Source organism: Ptychodera flava, chromosome 21, assembly GCF_041260155.1.
Source record: "Ptychodera flava strain L36383 chromosome 21, AS_Pfla_20210202, whole genome shotgun sequence".
Classification (NCBI taxonomy): Eukaryota; Metazoa; Hemichordata; class Enteropneusta; family Ptychoderidae; genus Ptychodera; species Ptychodera flava.
The window spans coordinates 35,418,150-35,443,572 of record NC_091948.1 but is presented as its reverse complement, the minus strand read 5'-3'; the positions used below and the strand labels follow the sequence as shown (position 1 = coordinate 35,443,572).

Here is a 25,423-nt window from a genome sequence, read left to right as displayed (position 1 = left end):
CGCAAAGGCTACATAGATCTCCCAATGAGTTCTTCCCGAGCCGATCAAATTATCACAAGTTTACTGCCAGGATACTATGTAACAATGAATGCAACAAATAGACAGGCATATAAGCAATGTGATGTGACTCAATTTTGCAAAATAACCAAGTTAGTGTGGAAAGCAATCATAAACTTGCCTCTTCCGAAAAAGGTGCTCAATTTGATAATATACATTGATGAAATTTCATAAAGTGCACGGTGGCCATTCATCTCAACCTGACCCTACCCATACATGAGAAATGTTTATAAGAATTGTGCTACTTCACCAGATCGTGTGGTCACGAATGGTAGACATCTTGACTATGGCTGTCTTTCACAGACAGCTAGTATACTTTACTTGTAGCAAAAGTTGACTTAACGATAGACATGACAAAGTCATCTATGGTCAAAAATATCCTGCCCAAGGAAACCTTTCCTGTGAACATTCATTTCGGAAAGAAACTGCTACTAACCTAGAGCATGGTGAACGCATCACACAGTTGGTATTAGAGAAGTTGCCATGGCATTATCATGTACCCAGCGTACAGTGACGTAACGATGATGCCCAATCTAATGACATCGCAGTTCATTTACCCCAGGGTAACGACACCATACTATAGTGAATTACCATCTACGTACCGGCAGGATATGTTCGCAACAATCATGACGTAAGTACTTATCGTTTTATGAATGACGATGTGACTTTGAAAAATTCAAGCTCTTGGGAATAATTTGTGTGGAATGTACCTATAGATGTTAGTGATGGAAAGTGTTCTCAGTACGTCAAACTCAATAGTTTTGGACGAGCATATATGACACGGAATGATGGTTTTTTAAATATCTATCGAGTGGATTGTCGGAAAGTCATACTGATTATGACAATTGCATTATTTGAAAAGCCTTGTTTTCGCAAACGACACGTAAACGTTTGCAAAATATGCACATTTTTTCCTCAATTGTAAATTGATGTGACACATATCTGTCATTCAGTCACCTCCGCAGATATCCATTGCCTAAAACAAAATGAACAGGAGATGCACTGTCATTAGTACTCTCTGAAAATTTAACAAAGACCATTTTACCATGTAAATGCCTCACTATCCACTGAATATGGGCAAATGTTATTCTGTTAAGTTTTCGGATATCCTCTAGTCACTCAGCTGTTGATAATGCTTTAGCTTTTCTGAGATGTGTATTGAAAACCAGTACGGCTGAACAATTTTCAGGTTGGCGTTGCAGACCCGATTGACAAGCGATCATATCAACTGTAAAAATGCATTGCTTTTGGAATTTGCAACCTAACAATGCCCTAGGATTACCATCACCAGGATGCCAGCATTACACAATATTAATTCCTAGGTACTCATCATGATTATATTTATTTAAATTACTACTTTATGAATTTCGATGACGATGGCGTAAACCATTTTGGCTCTTATTCCGTCGTCTTTTAGTTGAACGAAGGAGAGGATAAATTTGTTGATCGAAGAGAAAGATAGGAATATTGGGTCGGATGAAATCCATAATAAGCCTTGAAGTTACGTTTAAAATAAGTATAGTCATTAATTGCTTGACTCTAACAGCTGCGAGTTAGAAATATGAAAATTATGCGATTACTCTATCGTTCATATTGTTTCAAGATTACTACAAAATAATAGTCATACCATGTAGGACAGTTATTAGTTGAAATAGTGACTCAACTTGGCTTACTTGCCCTTTAAATTAAAGATTGTAGTCGTTTATCGTGAAAAGGAAGCTGATGGGTCATCGTAGGATCGCGTGTTGAAAACAGGGACATAATTATCAATATTAAAAATGCAATACAAGCCCAAAATATATCTTCACTGATGCAAATATAGTGTGAAAACCAGTCTGCTGTGGTAGGAGACGAGAGAGGAGGGTGTCAGGGGTGGCGAACGATGGATGGGCATTACCTTAGTATAGGTAATGTAAGAATAATCAGGACAATATCAAAATGCTAGAGTTGCCATACTTTTGTGGCGTACAGCTCCAATCTATTACAAGTTATATTTGAATAAGTTAAAATATATTCAAAAATGATTTTATCTATTTTGAATAACATTTTGATCACTTTTTGTGAAGTGAGTAACTGGATGCCCCTAATAGTTTTGATGTTCTATTTCAAAAATCATGCACTATAATTGTTGTATGCAAATATCTAGAATGAGAATTCTTAGACTCTTTATTTGTATCTCCAGTTTATGTACTGAATTAAAAACTGTTACGAAAATTAAAAAAGGAAGATTTGAAATCGTATTGACAATGCCTGGTTTGTATAAATATAACAATCTAATTCATTCAAGGCTTACATTAATACACATCTGCAGGCGTACTCTGCCGGTTCAGATGAGAGAGTTGAATCGTAGAAGGGTAAAGTTCAGCTTGTGTCGGAGAACAATCTTGAATAGAAGTAGCAGATGTACAGCAGATGTGACATAGTCCACAATAGATCCAGTGACGTTTGTACAAATATGCTGTTTATCTGAAAGTGACACAATTGTATCATGTGCCTAAACTACATTAAATGCATGATAGAGCTTCGGTATCTCTGTTAAATTTTAGTGAGAGAGACTATAAACGATATCGTTGTCTTTAAATAGTAGAGCAGCAGACAGGGTGCTCAATTTGTGATTTATCAAGTTAGAATTACTGAGCATGGCTTATTGGGGAAAGCGTTTTTCAAAAAACACTTTGAAATTATATCTTCTGCAAAATCTAAGTATTAATTGTGATAAAATTTATTTGTATTTTTTAGCTAAACACGATTGGAACTAAATTGGGATAATTGGATTTTCATATTTTTCAAATTTCTCAAAAATGTTAGGTGCCCTATAGCTGAATGTTGCGATATTACAAATTACTCATAAAAACAAGTGTGCAACTTAAAAAGAAAAGCAGATGAGTTTACATTTGCAGATCAAATAGACATTACTTTACCATCCAATTTTCCCAAATTAGTTCCAATCGTGTTTTTATCAACATATTAATCCAAAGACACATAAACTGCACTGAAAACATGAAGCAGAGTCAAGAGATGAAATGAGTTATTTGGTCTTAACGATAACACATATCGCTAACGTCTGAAATTTATAATATGATTAACATTTGCAACCGACGTTTAAGATTTCTCTGAAATAGTGAAAAAAGTGAAGTTAAATTACGTCTCTAAGACTAAAGTTGCCTGGAAAATGTGCAACATGAAACTACAGCTCCGTAAACAGTGAAAACGTAATAACGACTGGAATTCAATTTGTTGTAAAACTCAAGCTAAATATTCAAAAAATATAATAACATGTGCTGCAAAAGGAAAATTAGTAGAACAGCAATCTACTCGTCAGAATACATTTTTGCGTGACGGACACTGTGTGGTATAACAATGAAACGTTTTTATGTCCATTCCAATAACGTTTCACAAAACTATTTGTTTACATGATGATGGAAAGCTTTATTCTGGTAAATTCTCATGGTTTCAAATACCACTTCTTATCATTTCTCTACACTTTCTTCGAAGAAAAGTCTTGTAAAGTAAGATTTACACGATTTTAAATATCATAGAGTACGAAATAAAAGTTGTGTCTCATTTGTAATAATGTCTGAATTTAAGCAAGTAAAATTTGAACATCTATTATCGAGAGATAATTGAGAAAAGAAGGATGCATTTAGAAGCAAATAGAATTGTACATTGCATCCCTGTAAAAATCAACCACAAAATACATTTCAAGAAAAAACGACAATGGGTTTTCATGTATCTCAAGTATCAATGAAATGATTTGGGTCATATTTGAACATCCGTATTAGTACCTAAGGGTTCCTGTGAGATAATGAAAAGTAAAAGAATTGGCACTTTGGTCCCCTATGAGATCATTCAAATATGAGTAATAATATTGCAACAAATAACGCAAATAGCACCTGGTTTGCTGTAGTGAAATATATCTTATAACTGCTTTTGCTCAACGAAAATCAAGGGACGCTTGTCAATATTATATTGTAGTCATAGAACTCTGTATCGCCGGCTTGTGATTACATCTTACATGCACGATGTAACGTTTAAATCTACAAACAGATTTTACATACTACGCTACTTCACATTCCTGTTACAATTTTTCACTGCATTTGTACGTATGTGTGGCGAAACGTCGGGACGCTATAACCGTACAAAATGGCGCGCCTTTTGGCCGTAGTGATTGTATTGCATGATATTTGTTACCCCACATATATGGATATACATATAAAGATGTTGCATCGTTGTTCTGCACGAGATACTGCTGCATATATATGGATATACATATAAAGATGTTGCATCGTTGTTCTGCACGAGATACTGCTGCATATATATGGATATACATATAAAGATGTTGCATCGTTGTTCTGCACGAGATACTGCTGGTTAAAATCAGAGCTGATTAAGAGTTCTCTCGATATTATATCATCAATTCTTAGTAACATGCAAAAGATATTTTGAACAATATACACTTTGATCATAAGGTTATTAATGTCGCCTCACAAGTCCCTGCAACTACGCTAATGAAGAAATAACTCTTGATTTTAGCATATCGGTCTAGTCAGTAGTTGCTATGGTAACACCGTTATTTTGCAAAATAACAAAAGCTGTACAAATCAACTGTCACAATAGAGAATGCAGAATGTAAATTAACAGCCACCACAGAAGGTGCGTGCAAACCTGTCAACGTTTTCGTTGGGTTAGGGGAATCTAACTTGTAAACTCGCGTTCACATTTGTAAGTTCATTTAAAAATATAAATTCAGCGGCTGTATGCTTTTGGAAACCATTTCAGTGTATTGTTCGAGAAAGAATAACGTTTACGAATGACCATCGACAATTGGATAGGATGTATTTTTGCTGGCATATTTGTTAGCTTGTTCCATAAGATTACAATTCGGTTTCACTTCAGCAGACGACAATATTACGCTGCACTGAGTTTAGAATCTTTTCGTCAAGTAGCACTAAGATGGCTGCTCAGTACTAGTGTCTCCTTTTTTGATAAATTACTGACAACTTAATCTGCCAAAAACAATGTAACGGGTAAAGCATTGCAGACCAAATCAACTGTGATGTAAAGCAAGATGCAGATGAAGAACCGATATATTGAATCATACAAGTATACTTCTATTTGGAGGTCACATTTGTGCGAGACTTTCACACTGTATTCATGACAACTATACAAGGTTTTTACAAGAATATCCAACACATGTTGATTACCTGTAAGGTTCAAAGTAGAATGATTGACCGTTTCGTCAAGGTCAGAATGTAATGATGTGCAGTGACAGGGTGAGTTCAATTTCCGTTTGCTTCTATTATATGGTGATCGTGACATAGCCATCTAAATTGAAATGACACTCAATTCATGTACCTATAGATGTATTGACATAGAGTACACCTTCAGATGAAGGCCCTATATCTCCGCCAGTTTGAGTTGTAATCTTGTATAGCGATCCTCGTAACGGTGACAGTTGAACGACATTTTATGGCATCACGGAATAAGAGACTACACAGAAATTACAGGGGGGGGGGGGGGGGGCGATTTTTTCCAAAATGATGCTGCGCCAAAAATAGTGACCTTTCAAATATGATTGCAGAAAAACAAGTGAACCTACCTAATTTTTATGCACAAAAACAGTGACCGTCCCCCTGCGTGTTGGTCAATATCAATTATATCTTCATTGACATATAACAGATAACTTCTCATTTGACTGTTGAACTTTCAGCGAATACTTTTTACTTTTACAAATAATCACTTTTATGCAAGGTTTCAAGTTGTTCGATGAAAAAACAATCACATTTCACAAATAACTCTTATAAATTACTTGCTGTTCTGTTGGCTAAAAGAGACAATAGCTGTAATATTTACATTCATCTATACTTTGGCTTGTAATTGTACATAGAGCATTGTCATTGTTTGTCAGAAGCCCAATATAGCCTGAAAGTCACCAATGAATATCATTTACCTATAAATGCACAGATATAGCAAGTTTTGTCGGGGGGAAATGTTTACTACTTTACCCAGAACTACCATGACAAGTTAATGAATATTTTGGAGTGAAATTTACCATATCGGCCCCATCTTGGCTTCTAATAATTGCGGAAAAAAAATGTCGTCACTCCCCTAAAGGCATGCATGAAATTTCATTGCCCTTCAAAATTACTTGCGAGAAAAACTGCGACCCACCCACCCTGAACCTTCCCCCTGTAATTTCTATCCAGTCCCGACTAGCGGGTGGTAACACTATGTCTATGTACAAGATCACCAAAATCGTGGAATATTGATGTAGACGTGCAAACCAAAAGCATTTGTTAAAGAAGACTATCAGCGCCTTCAGGAGTCCTGCCTTAAATTGGTATAAACCTATTGAGTTTTGGCGATTCGGCATATTGATATGTTTTGTGAGAGTCATATAAATGACATATCAACATAGAAGTCATGACACACCAGGTAGCTAGGAAGTACTGCTTTGAGGTGAAACGGGTCAAAACGGTGGCGCCAAAATCTCTGCACTTTCATATTGATGCTCACGAACATATCAAATAGTTTGTAGTGATGTGTAAGATATGATGTCATCATAAATTATCAGTGAGACAGGGCGTACAACGTACTGTAGTAGTGTGTTATGTGGCTCGGTAAAGAGATGGATCCGTCGAGTTCATTGATATATGCAGCAAAGGGATTATAGGATTACGTACCTGGTTGCCTGGTCAATAAAGCGCTAAATGCATATGGTGCTATCATTCTTACAAAAAACCCCAAAATCCCCCAAAAACAAAATAACAAAACAAAAAAACACGGAGAATTGTGTCTCTGAACTTTGTCTGTGAGAAGTCATAACTTAAAGCTTGTACATTTATTTGAATGCCGCAATCTTAGTTACCTAGTCTTGAATATGTAATGCAATTGTTCCCCAAGACATCATGTTACCAGACTCTACATTGGACAATGTTCAATGCAATACAATAAAAAGGTATATTCTACTAAAAAGACAAGAATAGAATCACTCTTTGACATTCAACCAATTTATAGGATAACGCGGCGTTTTTCTTCCAAAATTACATCATGAAGATTGAAACATTCCTGCAAACCTCCTTTGTGGTTTCGACGCCAGGTGTATCTCGGTGTGACTGCTCCAAAGATCCGGTCAAATAAGTGACGATGGCTAACCGTATATTGAAGACATATATTATTAATTGCCATTGGAATCGCGTACACGCTACAGGGGACTGACCCTAACCCAGATTATGTTTTTACGAATAAGTAACAACATAAGGAACATGATCATGTTTAGTCATGGCCCTGTATTCAAAGTGTTTTCCCAGTCACAGTTCCTTGGGAAGGGGAAGACGGTGTTGACACAATCCCATCCATGCCTAAATTCAGTTGTTGTGCAAATTGAAGATCTGATACAGTTGCTTACATTGGATGCTTTTGAATGTTTTGTTTGACAAACAACTGAAAATACAACGATTGCTATCTTTTTGATACCAATTAAGGGATCGGTATTGAATTTGAACAGATACAACGTTGCTAGTGACGAAAAAAGTTTACTTGAGCACTTTTCAGGCACAACAAGTAAATATTGCCGAAAGCACACTCTACAATATAATTATGAACAAGCAACTCTTTCCATGCTGAGATAATAAGTAACCAGATATGAACTGAATATGCTCACGTGTTTTACAACAGGTTCATTAATTGTTCGCTTCACAGAACAATGAGATATATGTTATCACTATATGTAGCAGGTTTTTTTAAACTTCGCACAGTACTCTCAGAGTTTAATCACTAATTACAAAACTTTATTTAATATGCCAATGGGCTGTTAATTAACTTGACACTGCTCAATGCTTTATGGGACAATTAGATATCCATCAGATCAACATTTGTAGCACATTTTATTTAATTTAATGCCGTAATTTTTAGAGTAATGTCACTAATTACAAAGTTCATTAAATATGCAAATAAACCCTAAATTAACTTGACACTGTTAAATGATTCATAGCACAATTAAATATTTATCAAATCAATATCTGTAGCACGTTTCACAAAATGTTCGTGCCGAAATTTCAGAGTTATATACCTAATTACAAAGTTTATTAAATATGCAAATGAACCCTTAATTAACTTTATACTACTAAATGCTTTACAACACAATTAGATATCTGTCGTCCTAGTATGTGCAGCAGTTTTCATCACATTTGATGCAGTTATTTCGGAGTTATATGACTAATTATAAGACTTCATGGATTATGCAAATGAGCTAATAATTAACTTGACACTGCTCAATGCTTCTCAGTACAATTGGATATTTATAAGATCAACATCTGTAGCAAGTTTCATCAAATTTAACGCTTTAATTTTGGAGTAATATCGCTAATTACAAAGTTCATTAAATATGCAAATGAACCGTTAATTAACTTCACACAACTAAACGCTCTGCACCACAATTAGAAATTTGTCGGATCAGTATCTGCAGCAGATTTCATCACATTTGGTAAAGTTATATCGGAGTTATATGACTAATTACAAACCTTCATAAAATATGCAAATGAGCTATTTATCAACTTGACACTGCCAAATGCTTCTCAGTACAATTAGATATTTATCAAAACAATATCTGTACCCAATTTCACTGACTTTGGTGCCGTAATTTCAGAGTTATATACCTAATTACAAAGTTCATTAAATATGCAAATGAACCCTTAATTAATTTTACACTACTAAATGCTTTACACTACAGTTAGATATCAGTCGGGTCAGTATCTGCAGCAGATTTCATCACATTTGGTGAAGTTATATCGGAGTTATATGACTAATTACAAACCTTCATAAAATATGCAAATGAGCTATTCATTAACTTGACACTGCCTAATGCTTCTAAGTATAATTAGATATATATCAGATCAATGTTTGTTGCAAGTATCATCAAGTTTGGTGCAGGAATTTCAGAGTTATCTCACTAATAACAAAAGTTCATTAAATATGCAAATGAGAAGATAATTGACATGACACTCACAGTATCATCATAATGTTCTTAGATTGTCATCTGTGAAAAGTTTCATGAAATTTTGTGCAGTATTTCCTGATATATGTCTACACTGTCATTACCGTCTCCATAGGGAAACCATCGTATGGAAAAAAACGATATTGCATAACTTCATTAATATGCAAGCCACACTAACCAAAATCTTATCACTTCTTGCAAGTAGCACATGGTACCTGTGTACCAAGTCTAACTTGAATCCGTTCAGGCGTTTTTGAGTTATCGTGTAAACAGACAGACAGACAGACAGACAGACACACACGGACAGACAGACAGACATCGCTATGACGTTAGCAAACGTGTTTACACACGTGAGCTAAAAATGACCACAGTGCATGAAGGCAATTGCCATGATTTAAGTGTTACCATCCAGAATGATATCTGTACCGATGGATGGATGGATGGATATAGTATACACTCTATGAGTATCATCATTGTCTATAATACGACATGCAAAAAGCATCAAAGCGCGTAGATCCACTTCAACAGAAGTATGAGGTAGTGTCCCTATGAAATATTGCAGTAAAAGTAAATAAATTTGTTAGATGATGATAGTGACGACGACAATGACGACGACGATGACGACGACGACGATGATGATTATGATGATGATGATGATGATGATGATTTCTATTGCTGTATCAGTGACTACTCAAAACAGGAAAAATCCAATGGATCTGAATATGTGTACAAAGTTTCAATTAATTAAAGATTAGTGATTAAACAAGTCATTTTGTCTGCAGCAAACTCACTCTGCTACATTCTATTTTACATCACTGGTACAAATGTACAGGGAGTCTTCTTCAGGGTAAGGAAACATAGAGCAGAAGTGACTGTTACTTCTATAAAAGTAGCAAGTGATGTAAGCCATTCCTTACATGCTGAGAGATTATTGAGAAAGCTTTAAGTCGTCGATATAGTATTTCTCTGACCGTATGGTCATAGTTGTGACAACGCAAACATATCATTATCTCATTACACCGACATTAATTCCGTTTGACATTTTCATTGAGTACGACTTAGTTCAAAACATGTAACCGAAGATTATCTCGATAAACAATAGCACTTATTTCCACATTGATCTATTGAAGTATTATCTGGAACCCATTATTTTCTATTGTTAAGACTGTTGCAACGGTTGCCATGGCAAACTGTTGATCAAGACTTCGACTCCTATATTGCACTATGTATGTTAGAATATGGAAAAGTGTATGTGCTGTAGCCTTTGTATTTGGAGTCTACAACGCATCAGTATGTCGAGTGCTCTTCAAATTCACGGAACACATCAAACCAAGTGGCTTCTTGCTCGATTTTTCCTTATCAAACAGACATCTAGTCCTTAAATTTACGAAGTCATGTAGTCGCCTATCAGACCTGTTCGTTCACTTTTGTCAAAGTCGTAAATGTTCTCAGTACAAATTGCACAATTTCGATTTAGCACGACCTGCTACTTTACAACACACAACAGCCGAAGAGCTAAAACGGCGGGACACATTTCACAGCTCGTATTTGGAGACAGATTTATGACACACAGATTGAAAACGGGTTTTATGTTGTACACATAATGCTTGTTAAATCACATCTACCATGAATTCGAAAGTTAATCGAGATAAGGAATTATGCGAAAGGCATTAGTTAGACGCCTTGGAAACAAAAACTGCAGCATCTTCTAAAATTCAACAAAAATCAACTATATTTTTGACCAAATTTCATTTTGTGTATACAGTACCGTATTAATGTGAACTTAAGTTGGCATTTCAACCATGTGACCTTAAAAAACCAATTTAACTGGTGAAGCGTATCCACCAACAAAATTGTCATATGACACCCCACACATGACAATTTTACTTGCGGAAATCGAAAGAAATTAATGTTTTGAATTGAATGTTAAATGTGAAAGGTAGATAACATCGTCTACGTAAAAACGCTTAGGATATTTTTGATACCTGTACGACAAGTGTCTTCTATCGATGCTAAGGTATTCGTTATGTGACTGCTGCCACTGCAGTGTAGAATATTGAACTTTGCCGAGTCGAACAACTTGACAAGACAGCACTTCCAAAGGTGAAAACATGATTGCATGTACAGTGACCTTTATACCGTCTAAACAGTATCAAATGACGCAGATATACACAAAGATAAATACCCTGGCTTCAAAAATGGCAAAGGTCACAGTGACACTAATCTGATTGTCAAACATAATGCATCTGCAGTCCATATCTCAAGTTCAATGACATGATGTGTCTTCATGTACGTAAACTGAATGTGAAGGTGCACAATGTATCATATTCAGCACGATTACGGTCGAGTATTAAAATAGATCCTTTTCACACTTTGGAAAAGTGGTCACTGTATGGTTGGTCTATAATCAAGAAAAGATTTACTAAAATGGCCACTTGCAAGCCGCATTTGATCGTAACGCAACACAAATTGATGTGAAATCGTTATTGTCATTATCATTGTGCCAACTCTGAGCGACATCGATTGACATAAATCCGAGGGATGGTCCTGGACACGAACGATTGTTATGTGATAGCCATCTAGCAGCCATTTTCATCCTAAGTCGACAAACATATGTATACCATAGTATGCTGTTTTTGTGCCGACGTAGTACAAATTTGGTAAACAATATCTTTTTGACGTGAAAGAATGAAACGGCAACCTACCAACCACATTGTCTCGCATCAAAATTTGTACTGATTTGTATATGTATGTCACACTTTGTGGCTCCAGTACCAATATAATTATCCATCATCCATAATCCGAATATGATGAGTATTTACAAGTTCAACCAAAAACACATATAACTAAGTGAAAAAGCAAAGTTAACAAGGACGAGGTATACAATCAAATTTGTTTCAAATCAAGTTGGAACAGAGCCAGCCAAAGAATGTCAAGGTAATGACCCCAAACATGAAAACATTTTAAAAATAGCCTCCGGGCAGAGAGTTTGGTATTCAAAATAAACTGACACGAATATACGTTTGTCACAGTATTGTGTCCTCCTGCTAACACATTTGGTAAAAACCCTTAACCTGAAAAAACTTGTGATCAAATGGTCGACTAGTGGCAGTGTGAAATCATGTTGTGGACAGTAAAAATTGATGTGCCTATATAGCACAGTTTATTTACATTTACATGTACAAAACACCAGTCACCTTTGACTATTACCCAGTGGCGCAGCGTTAGGATCAACCAATCAACCAAAAAGAGCCCCGTTTTCCTTCGACCTTTTAGCTTTGAACCAATCCGGCTACCGTGGCGGCCAAGGGGGTTTATCAGAGATGTATATACCAACCTGCACAGCTTCAAAGTTTCATTAAAGTCTACTTGAAGTGGTGGCTCAAAATCCAGACATCACACCCCAAAAATTAAATTTCTACTATTGATAAGTCCTGTTTGAAAGATGACAAACTAGTGGCGTCGGCAACGACAGTCGGTAAAGCATTCCAGAGACAAACAGTATTTGGGAAAAAGCTATATTTATAGATAAACACGATTATAACTATTTGGGGATAATTGGATGGTGAAGTAATGCCGATTTAATCTACAAATGTAATCTCATCTGCTTTTCTTTTTACATTACACACTTGTTTTTATAAGTAATTTGTATGATTGCAACATTAAACTATCTGGCACCTAAAACCTTTGAGAAATTTAAAGATTATGAAAATCCAATTAGTCAAAATTAGTTCCAATCGTGTTAGATATCAGTTGCAACCTTAAATTGCCGGAGCTTCTATAACATTTTAAGTCGGCTAAAGTACGATTTGTGTTTCAAAACTTTGTGAACAGTAAATTGTACGTAGGCCTACCAGAAACCACACCGGAAAACACATTGACGTCATATATCTATGTTGCCACTGTGTCCACTTGGAATAAAATTCAAGCCTTGTTTTACTTCTGGTTTTTTGAAATGAAAATAAATTACTATAACCTGGCAGCTGGCAGCCATTTTTGCCTCTTTTATGAAAAGACATCTGAAACTCCCTCAGAGAGCGTTGCAGTTTGTGTTAAGTATCAAGTTCACTACGACGAAAAGGGTTCAAATACTCATTTGATCTGGACGGGCGTAGAGTGTACAAATCTGAAACAAATTTCGTAATTTCATGCTGACGATACAACTGTAATCAATGCAGCAAGTTAGGTTTGAAGCTGCCAGTACTGATTTGTCTAGAGTGGCCTGATGTGAGCATTAAAAGAGCGTGATTAATCACAACTCAAAAAGGTTGAATCAGTAATTATGTTGACTCAGTGAGCTAATGATAAAGATGGCGATTATTAATATAGAAATAACGGACGACGTGCTGACCATTAACGTTATTTTATGGGCGCGGGCGAGAGGAATTTCCTCTCGCCTGCGCCCATAAATAAACGTTAATGGTCAGCGCGGAGTCTGTTATTTCCATTATATTATCATTATCAACGAATCCCGAAAAACCCGCAAAATTTACGAAAATTTCCCGTGCGAACGACAACGGGGCCCCAGACCCTGTCAGTGAGTTGTGCACGCGCTGCAAACATTTTGCAAATCCTGAGATTTTTCGGAAAAAAAGCGTCTAAACTTGGCCGACAAATCCTCCATTTGATTTTGTAGTTGATTATGAATTTTGTACAAATACCAATATTCGTTTTAGCTGTAAAGTTACTATGTTTACGATATTATTCATATTCACGGGCATGAAAACAAACCATTGCTGTATATTTGTGGGCAGTCACGTGGTTCAGTTCGACCAATCAAAACGCGAATTTGATTTATATATATGAATTTAAGAATTTGATGACCCCTAAGAAGACGTTAAAAATTGATGACCCCACCGCTGCATGCAATTGCTAGAAGAAATTTGATATTCTGATATTTCAATATTTTTGTTCTTTGGGTAAAAGCTACAGCACCGCTAATTTTTTCAATATACTACAGATTCTTGGCCTAATTCATATATATATATATATATATATATATATATATATATATATATATATATATATATATATATATATATATATATATATATATATATATATGTAATCGAAGTATACAAATGTCCTAGTGGGAAATTACAGTGCTCGATGCTAAAGCAAAGCGTTATGAATAATTACACAAAATTACTTCCGGTACAAATTAATGATATCTGTTACTTAAAGATCCATTAGCGATTTTGGTTTGAATCCCTGAACCATGGAGAAATTCCTAATATTTAGCTCATAAATATACCCTATATGAGTATAATCTGCATTGTTATTGTTTAAAATTTGGTTTCAAACTGTCGCCACCAAAACAAATATTATTTATCAAATTTTAACACCACCTACAAATAGAATGGTACGCCCTGATCATACATATATAAGACTGTCGAGCTAAGAATCCTTTCACTACTTCTCCTGTCTGATGATTGCAGGATGCTTTAAACTTAAGTAACAGATATCATTACTTACTTGAAGTAATTTTGTGTAATTATACATACATACATGTACATATATATTATATATATATATATATATATATATATATATATATATATATATATATATATATATATATATATGTGTGTATTATATATATATACAATATATATACAATATATATATACAATATATATATAATAATATATATATATATATATATATATATATATATATATATATATATATATATATATATATATATATATATTGCACAACATTGCATTATTATTTTGCACAACATTGGCCAATGAGTAAGGTATAGGCTAAACCATTTTTCATCGGTAAACATTCTCCAATTTTATTAGAAAGCTGTTAACATTGAACTTTCAAATAAAGATAGAGTACTATATCCTAAACAGATCTTACTTTGATACAGATCCATCACGGAGTAAATATAATATTTGTCAACTATCTTATGTTTTATGTCGTATAGCCCTGATGTATACGGTATAAGCTGAGCCGTGTCTCTTTGGTAAAAACTTCCCAAAATATTAATATTATTTATATTGACACTTAAATGATCCTGGATAGATCTTACTTTGAATTATATTCATCACGGAATAAATATAAACTGTGTCACCTCTCGAATGTGTTGTGTTATATTGCCTCCGGTGTATAAGGTATAGGCTAAACCATGTCCCATAGGTAAACACTAGTCAAATTTCTAATTTCAAGGCGAGACGTCGTATAAATGTAGTGCAATAAATGCGTTATCCTAATAATGTAAATGAAGTAAATCTTACTTGTGTCAGGTATGGAATATTTTCTGTTTTATGGGCCTTAATTTATATGGTATAGGTTAAGCCATGTCAAATAGTTAACTCTTGGTAAATTTTTATTCGAAGGCTGTTGCCATTGAAACTTGTAAATATCGTATACTCAATAAACTGTCCTACATAAATCTTACTTTGCTACAGATCTACCATGGAGTAAAAATCACTCATTATGTGACAAATATCTTATGTTTTGTATTCAATTATGAGTCATATACAAGGTATGTGCTAAGCCATGTCTGACAACATGCTCTTAACCTCAGTCATAGCATGGCAAGAACCTGCTATTGTCAATCTGCTGGTAAAATCTGTTGCAAGACAAGCCTTAAAGACTTGCTAAGACAAGTATTAATAAAACAGAAAACACATGTTTTTGTATTCTTACCACAGTGTTTGCTGCTTCAGTGAATAAAAACACTCTAGAACCAGCTTTATCTCTGGGAATGATTTTATACACTGAAACAAGGATTTTTTTGACTGGGTCGAAAATGACACCTTGCAGTTTTTCAATTTCAGGTGACCACCTGGATTTTGCCAGCCCAGGCCATCTCTTGCCATAATAACTGAACTGAAATAAGAGGTACTGTATACATGTAACATCCAGCAGTACTTTTAGTTTTTATTTGTTTCCCCTCTCAACTAAATGCGATTTATTATCATATTATTTATTACTATTATTATCATATTATTATAATTATTATGTACTAGTCAATGAATTCAAAGAAAGCCAAAAAGCCCATAATGACCCTGTTCCCTCTATTTAATTAGTGCCACCTGCAGCTCTCTTGCAAGGTCTTCTTAGCCAGGCAATTCCATTGTCACCCACCAGTCTGAGCGTTTGGCTAACAGGTATGCATGTGATATTATTTATCCTAATAAGCTGCGGGCCAACGCAAATGACGGTTGTCATCACATTATTAATTACATCACTTTCCTTAACTTCGATATTTATCATCATTTTAAAACAAATGAATTCAGCCCAAATTGGTTTCCATAAATTTACACACAGATACTCAAGCAAATGAAATTACATTTGGTTGCAGAATTCATCAAAAGGTACGAAGCGTTGGGAAAATCATCCCCAGAGTGATAGCAATTTGTTCAAAGAGTCCACATACCTCTAATTACACTCACTGATGTAGATCAGACGGAGATTTCCGTCGGAGGCCATACTGTGAGGATTTGAAATATGCCTAAATGAGTGTATCTGCTTCATTTCATTTTCGTAGGGCAATCCAGTGTCTGCTTCTTCTTCTAAGAATGGAGCTCGGAGAGCTTTCGAGTGACCTATTCAGAGAGAACGTTAATCATTACCATATTTTCGCTGCTCCCAATTAATCTATCATGAGTGCAATTAGTGCACATCAGAAATTCAGGATATATTTAAGCAATAAAGCACACCTAGCGACGGTATACCACGAGATTTTGACCAGTTCACGACATAAATGCGGATATGTAGTATATTGAAATTCTAGCGTGGAACGTCGAAAACGGATTTTTGCTCAAGTCGAGAGCTCGCGCGTATGCCAGCCGTGGTATATCGCCAATATACCACGGTTCTTTTCGCGTCTCGACCAATCAGATCGCTGTATTTGCGCCATCAATGTACTGGTATGATATAATATGTTATAATGCAATGTAGTACCTGACCTTCTTCCGGCCACAAACTGACGAAACGGAGGAGTTCATCATTCAAAATATCACTGATTTGCAAGTTGATCTGTTCTTGACGCAAGCTTACTGAAATGAGTCCGAAATGCTTATCAAAGACACAGTGGCATCTGAATTTCAAATATGAATTTCGACCGTATCAAGAGAAGTAGCCAATACAGTCCTCTTGTTGCGTGGCAGTGTCTTAAGATGAAATATGTCCAGGCCTTTCGACGGAAAACATCTGATCCGAAACTCTCCTTGGACACTATAATTCCCCCAAAAAAGCAATCGGTGATATTTCGCAAAATTTACCACGTGACACAGCAACAGAACCACGCCGCATGTATTAGGTGTAAATTCCCATCATGGTTCGATGAGTTGCACTGATACAATCTATGACAACGGGATGGGGGTAGGGTTGCTGTTACATTTACAATCCAGAGAGTTTTTGTCATTCTCTTGACTCAAATTTGACATTATTCATGCATGATCGTGAATAAGTCCGCGCATGACGAAATTCCAGTGCATCAGCCTTATGGTGAGAATCTGATTATAGTAATATTATAGTGTAAGCCTATTCTGTAGCTAGATGATTAGAAGTCTCACATTTGCTCTACCCTCGTTAGTCTGCATATTAGTTCAGTTGTTTGCCCTTATTAATTAATCTATTTGCTTACCTGTTTGTTGTGTTTTGTCTTTTTCTTATTTCTCTATGATTAAGTCTGTGTGTTGTTTGTTTTTAGACTTTTTTGTGTTTACATCTTTATGATTCAGCCTGAGTCCTCTCTGATTCAAGTAGTTTTTTAAAAGAAATGTCAAATTTTTACTTTTCTACCTAAAATACCCCATGGACCTACGGTCAACGTGAGACAATGATACCGATCGCAACATAGAACAAGAAGCAATGTTCATTCAAATTTAAACCCAAAAGATGATTATCTGTTAAAAAGTGTAAATTAGCTTTTAGTGGTGGATTTCCTCTGTCACAGATCATGAGGTCCAAATAGCTGCTATACCATGAAATGAAAAGTACTGTCAAACCTATAGAAGTCTGTAATTTGGTCAGATGTAGCGACAATAAGTAGGTTGTTTTATCAGACAAGATACGAAGGAGACCAATCAAACATAATAATATTATGCACGACCGTCCTGAGATTTAAGGTCATGTACATTGCACAAAAGACAAACATGTAAATCTGATTGTAATATGAAGACAAGTATTTGTTACAGAAGAATCGTCTTATCGATCATCGAAATAATGGCTCTCGTCTCGATGGGATCATTCACAAGCGACACACATTGTAAAACTGCCATTCATTACAGCAAGGTAAAAGTACGTAAGCAAAAGTACTGAAGGGCGCTATCATGGCAACACGGCGCTATCACTAGTAGAAAATAGCGAGAAAAGAACACTTTCTGGGTTTTTTTCAGAGAATGCTGCGAGATTTCATTTTTTTTCCTAGTCCTCAATGGGCGAGAATTTATTTTCTCGCCATGAATTTGCGAGAAACAAAATTCTCGCAATCAAACTGCTTGAAATTCAAGCAAAAGCAAGTTCTCGCTGATTGATTGCGAGAATTTTGTTTCTCGCAGATTCATGGCGAGAAAATAAGTTATCGCCCATTGAGGGCTAGAAAAAAATGAAATCTCGCAGCATTCTCGCATGTGAGAAAGTGTCAATTTCTCGCTATTTTGTCGCAATATTTACTACTAGTGAATGAATGAAAGTTGCGATTATAAAGACTTCCAATATGAGCATTGAAAAAAAATCACAAATCAAAATTTTGCCAACAAGATCGTGCGTTACATGCATATCTAGCAGTGAATTGATGTCTTGACGTCTTCCTTGAGTGTGAGCTTAGTAATTGCTATGGAGATGTACAGCTGTTCAACGCTATAATGTCATCTATTTATTCTACAACAGACATACATCAGAAATGTCCATTGCCCATATACATCGAATGTATGCTGTGAAATATTTCTCAGCTCACACAAATCTGTATGTTTTCTGCCGTCGCTAATCACACGAAAGACTGCTTTAGTGATTGCAATGTTGTCGTGAAAAGACAACATTTTCCAGAATGTCTATTCCAGAAATAGTTTAACATGACAAACACATTGTTCGCGTGGATGACGCATTTTCTGGAGTTAATAATACTGATCTCGCTTTGAACCGGACTGACCATTAAATGTGTTTCGTTCAGGCTTTCGTATCTTGCCAACATAACATCAACGCTGTACGTGAAAAATCGTTAACGTAATTCAATGCCAATAGTTTACTATTCAATTTCGTTGAATATGGCTTAGCACTGTGTAAACACCAGGGGTGCGGACTATAGTCACCCTTTCTTTGTCCACATGCATTGGTGATCACCTGATGTGTGTAGCAGAAGAACACATGGATATACCATAATTATGTGCGCATCGTCATTTTGGGTTACTGTGTCTGTATTTATGAAAAATATCTGAATAAATAATCGCACCAAAGGTTACAACATTTAAATCATTAGTTACACCATGTAAAACCATATTTTATTAGCATTTAAATGTACATTCACTTCAAGTTCATGTCACTCTTTGAGACATCGGAGACTATTTCGGTATTTAAAAACAAGTACTGTGAAAATGGCAAATCATCCCTACGACTTGAAATTTCTTACTGATGAACGACATGGACGCTACTTTTAACTTTGACATTATCTACTAGCATCTTCTATAAGTTCTAATTTAGAATGTGAATTAGGGGTGGACCATTTGATATCCTAGGGGTCTGGAAGATTTAAGAGGTTGCATATTTTTTTCTTACCTGATCCACTGTTCAATTTAATTCACTCTCTGATTACTGATAACTTTTTTTCTCGCACTCCTCATTTGGATACTTTTTTTCCCAACAACAAATGTACAGTCCTCTACTGTGTGCGGAGTAAAATATTGCACATTAGATAATCAGTTGGACCACAATACTTGAAAATAAAAAATATGTTCCAGAAAGTAACTTTTGATGGATTTTTTTTTCTTTCACCTAGTGAGCCATCTTTTTTTTCCTAAGCCCCCTAAGGCTAATTTTTTTTCATTGACATTCGCTGAGTAAATTTTTTTTGAAAATCTTCCAGACCCCCCTAGGTTATCAAATGGTCCACCCCTCACCACGTGTAAAGTAATCGTTATTCCATCCAACGCCAATACACCGAGACGCCATCTTTGACCCAACGCCAATACACAGAGATGCCATCTTTGAACCCAACGCCAATACACAGAGATGCCATCTTTGAATCCAACGCCAATACACAGAGATGCCATCTTTGAATCCAACGCCAATACACTGAGATGCCATCTTTGAATCCAACGCCAATACACTGAGATGTCATCTTTGAATCCGACTATTTGAACGATTTCTGTAGCTAATTTGACCTCTGAAGAAAGGTGATCGACGACCTTCAGAGATGATATTAGATATCTTGTTGGCAGGGCTGAATCTAATTTGTTGGATGATGATGAAAATCCCTACCATTGCATCCATACGTTTCAAACGGTAGCGTTACTACTTTTAGATTCAAAGTCCAGTCAGTTTTTATGTGACCTTCGTAACCTCTTGAGCAAGGTAAATGAATTTACTCAATATGCCCAACCAACCACGCCGAAGAAATCGCGTACACATGGAATCAACACATGTTACCTATTTGCCATGGTTTAGTGGTGCACGCTAACGGCTAGATAACACAAACTGATCTCTGGAGGGAATATTCTTATCATAGTCATGGGAAGTCACCTGATAAATTGTATTCTTTAACCGAGAAACCTTGAAGCCCAGTTACACACGCAATCGATCAAACTGAACGTTTCTCAATCATGCAAAAAATATAAAAACGAGGCGGAATATCACGAAAAAAGATCTGCTATTGAAATAAAAACAAAAAATCCTTCAGGCTAAATGTCAGTGACATTCAGAATATTATTAATTGTTATCCCATCGCAGGAAGATGACAGTCAAGGGTATCATTCTATTGAGTATCTCGTAGGAGAGTCATTATAGCTTCACAGTGGAATCAATATAGTTCAACAAGCCATGTAAAATACCGTTTTTTGTATTTGTTAATTAACTCGTTGAAAATGACATGACCAGGCAATACGGGTCTGCAGCTGTTACTACCCACAATTCCTTTCTGCGATTCACTCTCACAGATTCCGAGTGTAATTCTCATCAGTCAGTAGGTGTATACGATACAAAGATAGGTACGTCATACGTAGGAACGTCTACCTTAAGCCAAGTATTTGTCCGTCAATGAGCGAAAAAATTGGAACGCTGATGTAGGTAAGCATGATTTTATTATATCGTATTGGTTTTGAAAGGGTGGATTTTAAAAATAGTAGAAATTATGACGCACATGAAAAAATAGTGGTAATATGTAAATTCCTCACGGATGATAAACTCTCTGCAGCAACGTTGGAAATCTATTGGTTATTCTTTTTTCAAACTATGTTGTTTTATGCATTTTTCCAAATGCCAAATTCACTGTAAGTCAATAACACTGACGATGCACAAAAGTGTTGGTTTTTATTCACGATTTCTAGATTTTTTTAAGTCGAAATTTTATCCAAAGAAGACTGTGTCACATTATTATCATTAGTGTGCAAGAGAGATGCAACTTTGTGACGGTATAGGGGACAAATACGACTGGAAAATATCGTATAACGGTTACAATTTTCAATAGCCGTCCAACATCACAGTATCAAGATGATACGCCCGACTACAATATACTACTCACATTGAACTTCCAAACATTACAGAAAAACGTCCTGTTAGATTTGCTTTCGAAGCAGTGAAATTTGCCGAGGTTTCTTGATAAACACCAGCCGGCATTTTTCAATTACATCAAAGAGTGATATCACTGTAGCTGCGCAACCTACTATTATTCGACGAGGAATCAATGGTTTACAATCTCTGGACCAGTCTTAACTTCTGTATGCCATGTACTATGTCATGCCATGTACTCAATAGAATGATACCCTTATAAAATGTCGAATATGACATTATGCATGCTATCTATCTGGATACATCGAGAACTCATCTCATGAGAACGAAGAATTTCATTAAAAATTGTATCGATTGAACGATACAGCTTGGCTCTTTCAGACGAGCAAGTCTTTCCCAAAGGCAAAAATATATGAAAAGGGGAGCGTTGTGTTAACTCGATTTCAGAAGACGGAGAGCCAGATGAAGTGAATGGATAATCCAACACAGCGCACGCACATACTTTTGTTCAAAATATCAAGTAGCTGAAAAGATATTCCGCATAATATTCCTGAAGGGTGACCGGCGACACTCCGTCCGCAAATGTAATACAGTCACCGAATTGCACGTTTGATGATAAAGTATGCGTAGATATCATAACCACAAATATGTGCCAAGTGTCATCGTCGTATCTCTCTTTATTATAACAGTTGATTATTTACAAGTTGTTTTATCAATAAGTTATTTTGTAGGATCATTGTCACATGATTGTGCTACGTCTACAAACGAAAAATTCATTACAAGAGTTTCAGAGCGAAATATTTCAGTTAATTTGACCGATCTGGTTGACATTACATATACATATGTATCGCTTTTCAGATAGAGAGTACTTATCAGTATTAAGTATACACAACTGTTTGTTATATCTAATTTTTCTAGTTGAGATCAGATATAATCAGAAAGTCAAATGCTTAGAGATATTCATTATAATAAATCAAATTATGATTCAAATCAGTAAAAATCTTTCCAATTGATGCATACCTGTCAATCATCATTGCTGCCGAATAATCGTCATTAAATGTAAATATGACTAATATATAAACCGAAAATTTGATATTGTGTTCATACTCGTATTTGATATTTGATTGTCTGCTTTGCTACCTAAACTTACTCACGTCGTCAATGTTAAATAGCAAAACTTTCCGCATATGAAAGCGTGTGAGAGTTGTCAATGAAACATGCGTGTCAAAGCCTCAGATCGAACGTATATGGTATTCTCGTAATTCCCCGATGGGAAGAAAACTGTAAAAGACCTTTTTGGTGGCAAATTTTGTAAACCATTTACAGTCTAGCGTCTTATATAGTAAACATGCGATCGCGTGTGTCTGTCTTTAATTTTCAGTAGGGTATTAAATGTTTATATTTGAAAATTGAACCTTCGGGCATCAACAAACCTGTAACTGATGCACGATTAGCGAAGAAATACTGAAATCCATGTCGTCGTTTACAACAGCGACTTTGAAGGGAGGGCGCACTTTTCGAAAAATGTTTGTCGTTAACGATCTAAGTAGACTGATGTTAAACCGACAAGCGTGAGCAGTGGCTTGAATTGAGAGAAGGCGAATAGCGTTTTGACAATGACTTAGAATTCAAGGGAAGGTCGATTTTCAAGACTAGCAGAGTCGCAGCGATCAGATGACAAAAGCCGGGAAATCATCAGCAATTAGCAGTACACAACAGAAAGCCACAGATGTCTTGCAATGTACCAAGATGTAAGACTTTGTCAATATGTAATGAAGTAGTGTTTAAAATTGTCAAGTACATTTATCGATAGAGAATTTCAGAAAGTTAGTTGGGTATCACAAGTATGTTTCTCTTTTTGTTTAAAATTGTCATGAATATTGTTATATTTTACTGTAATTATCCACAGCAATCTATATACAAAAACACACTTCACAAGGAGGTGATTGTATCAGTATTCGGTCCACTTTTGCTTGAACAGTTTATCAACACAGGTCTTAATACAGTTACTGTATACGTCCATCAGTTGCAAAAGGTGAACCCAAAACCTGTCAACTATGTCTGACCAGTAAACAAACAAGATAGAGTAGGTTAATACAAAGGGATTGATAAATAATAACGATATCGGAGATATCAGGTCAGCGCATTATGAATATAGACTAATAGTGGAAAGGTTGCAGCAAATGTGCAAATATGGCATTGACTAGAGTGCATATAGACCAGAATGCCTCTCATCCTGCCAATCATACTGAATTACACTTGATGAACCCTGGGGGCGTACTTTTACAGACAACGTAGAACGATCTGAAGTTAATACTTAAGCAAGTAGAACTGTTGACGAATATGCAACCTGTAAAAAGAACGAAACAAGTTTTATTTTCACCATGTGGATGAAAAGGGTTGGAAAACAAAACCGTTACTTTGAGAAATCTTGCAGGGAACTGCCTGCCTTCTCCAGCAATACATTGCAGTTCACCATAAGTAAAGTTTGGTAGAATTTGTCACGATCTACCGCTTTCTCGTTTTTAAAATGACTCATGTTACATGTATCGCCTACTAATCGTTGCACATCAAACCGAATCTCTTGCACCATTCTTACAGTGAGCATCAATATGCTTATCATAACTGTGATGCCCGGGTGTTCGATATGGAATACGGTGTTTTCAGTCGGGTTCCCACTCACAACGTACGGCATCCAGTCATCTAGCGGAGAAGCAACAGACAAACGCTCGGCCAAATCCCCACTCGGAAAAAGAGAGGTTCAATAACCGCTAAGGACCCCTCCACACGTTGTAAGTTCACGAAGCACTCACACTCGTACACTCACTGTCACACATCGCACACAAACTTTATCGAAGCAATGAATACGTCGCTTAAACTGGGCGAAAGACAGCCTCGGGAACAATTCTGTCCACCAGCAGAGCTATCAACCCAGGGTTCCAGCTAACTTAGATGAACATTTAATGAATGTAATGCAATAACGTATTCAAATTTACTGGAATTCTTCAGAAATCTTGCATGACAAATATATATTACCCATGTCTAAATGTGTAGCATACATTCTTTGTTTGCCCTGGCTGCTCTAAACAAAGTTTACATTTTTAGACATCAATTTTATTTCGAGTTGCATACACAGTAGTACATGTCGTTCTCGAGTGTACTTGAGTGGTGCACAGATGATGAGGTGAACACAGTATTGTTAAGACCAAATCCGCATGTAACCAACACTGATAATGTGAGTGTCTTAGTCCAGTGTACAGAAGTTATACCTTAAAAGTCCCACGACTCTGCCTTGATCATGCTTTTACAGTTTCCCTGGCTTTGTACCGGCGGAGTTGTCCAATTAAAGGCTTTGTGGCCAGAATCTGAGATATTAGTTTTAGTCTTTTTGTTCTGAAAATAGCCATCATGATGTGTTTTCTAAGGAGCGGCCAGTTTCTGTCCGCACATAACTAATGGAATCAATTTCTCAATTTTGAATTCTATAGGCTATCTGATAGGCTATCTGAGTAATAGTGTCTTGTTGTCTGGAGCAGTTGTGCTGAATAGTTTGCCTTGGTTCCTCCAATCTGCTTCTCTGTGAGACCTGATAGTTCATTTATGGCTTCCAAATACCATACTGATTGATTCTGACGAGTGAGCCCAAAAGATCTATAATCAATGCAAAGGCCTTTAGAGTGGCCCCAA

The 25,423-nt window shown here is 36.0% G+C and overlaps 1 protein-coding gene across 4 annotated transcripts in view; it reads left to right on the top strand.

Moving 5' to 3' along the window:
- The window catches only part of LOC139122139 (gonadotropin-releasing hormone II receptor-like), a 195,757-nt gene that overhangs the window by 6,886 nt on the left and 163,448 nt on the right, over positions 1-25,423 (top strand). The window contains exons 2-3 of one of the 4 annotated variants that reach the window (XM_070687552.1): positions 15,847-15,910; positions 21,166-21,295. The exons of 1 other annotated variant lie outside the window; for it this stretch is intronic. The gene's annotated coding sequence lies outside the window, so the exon portion shown is untranslated. The remainder of the gene's footprint in view (positions 1-15,846; positions 15,911-21,165; positions 21,296-25,423) is intronic. 2 more of the 4 variants (XM_070687553.1, XM_070687554.1) reach the window with 2 other exon arrangements.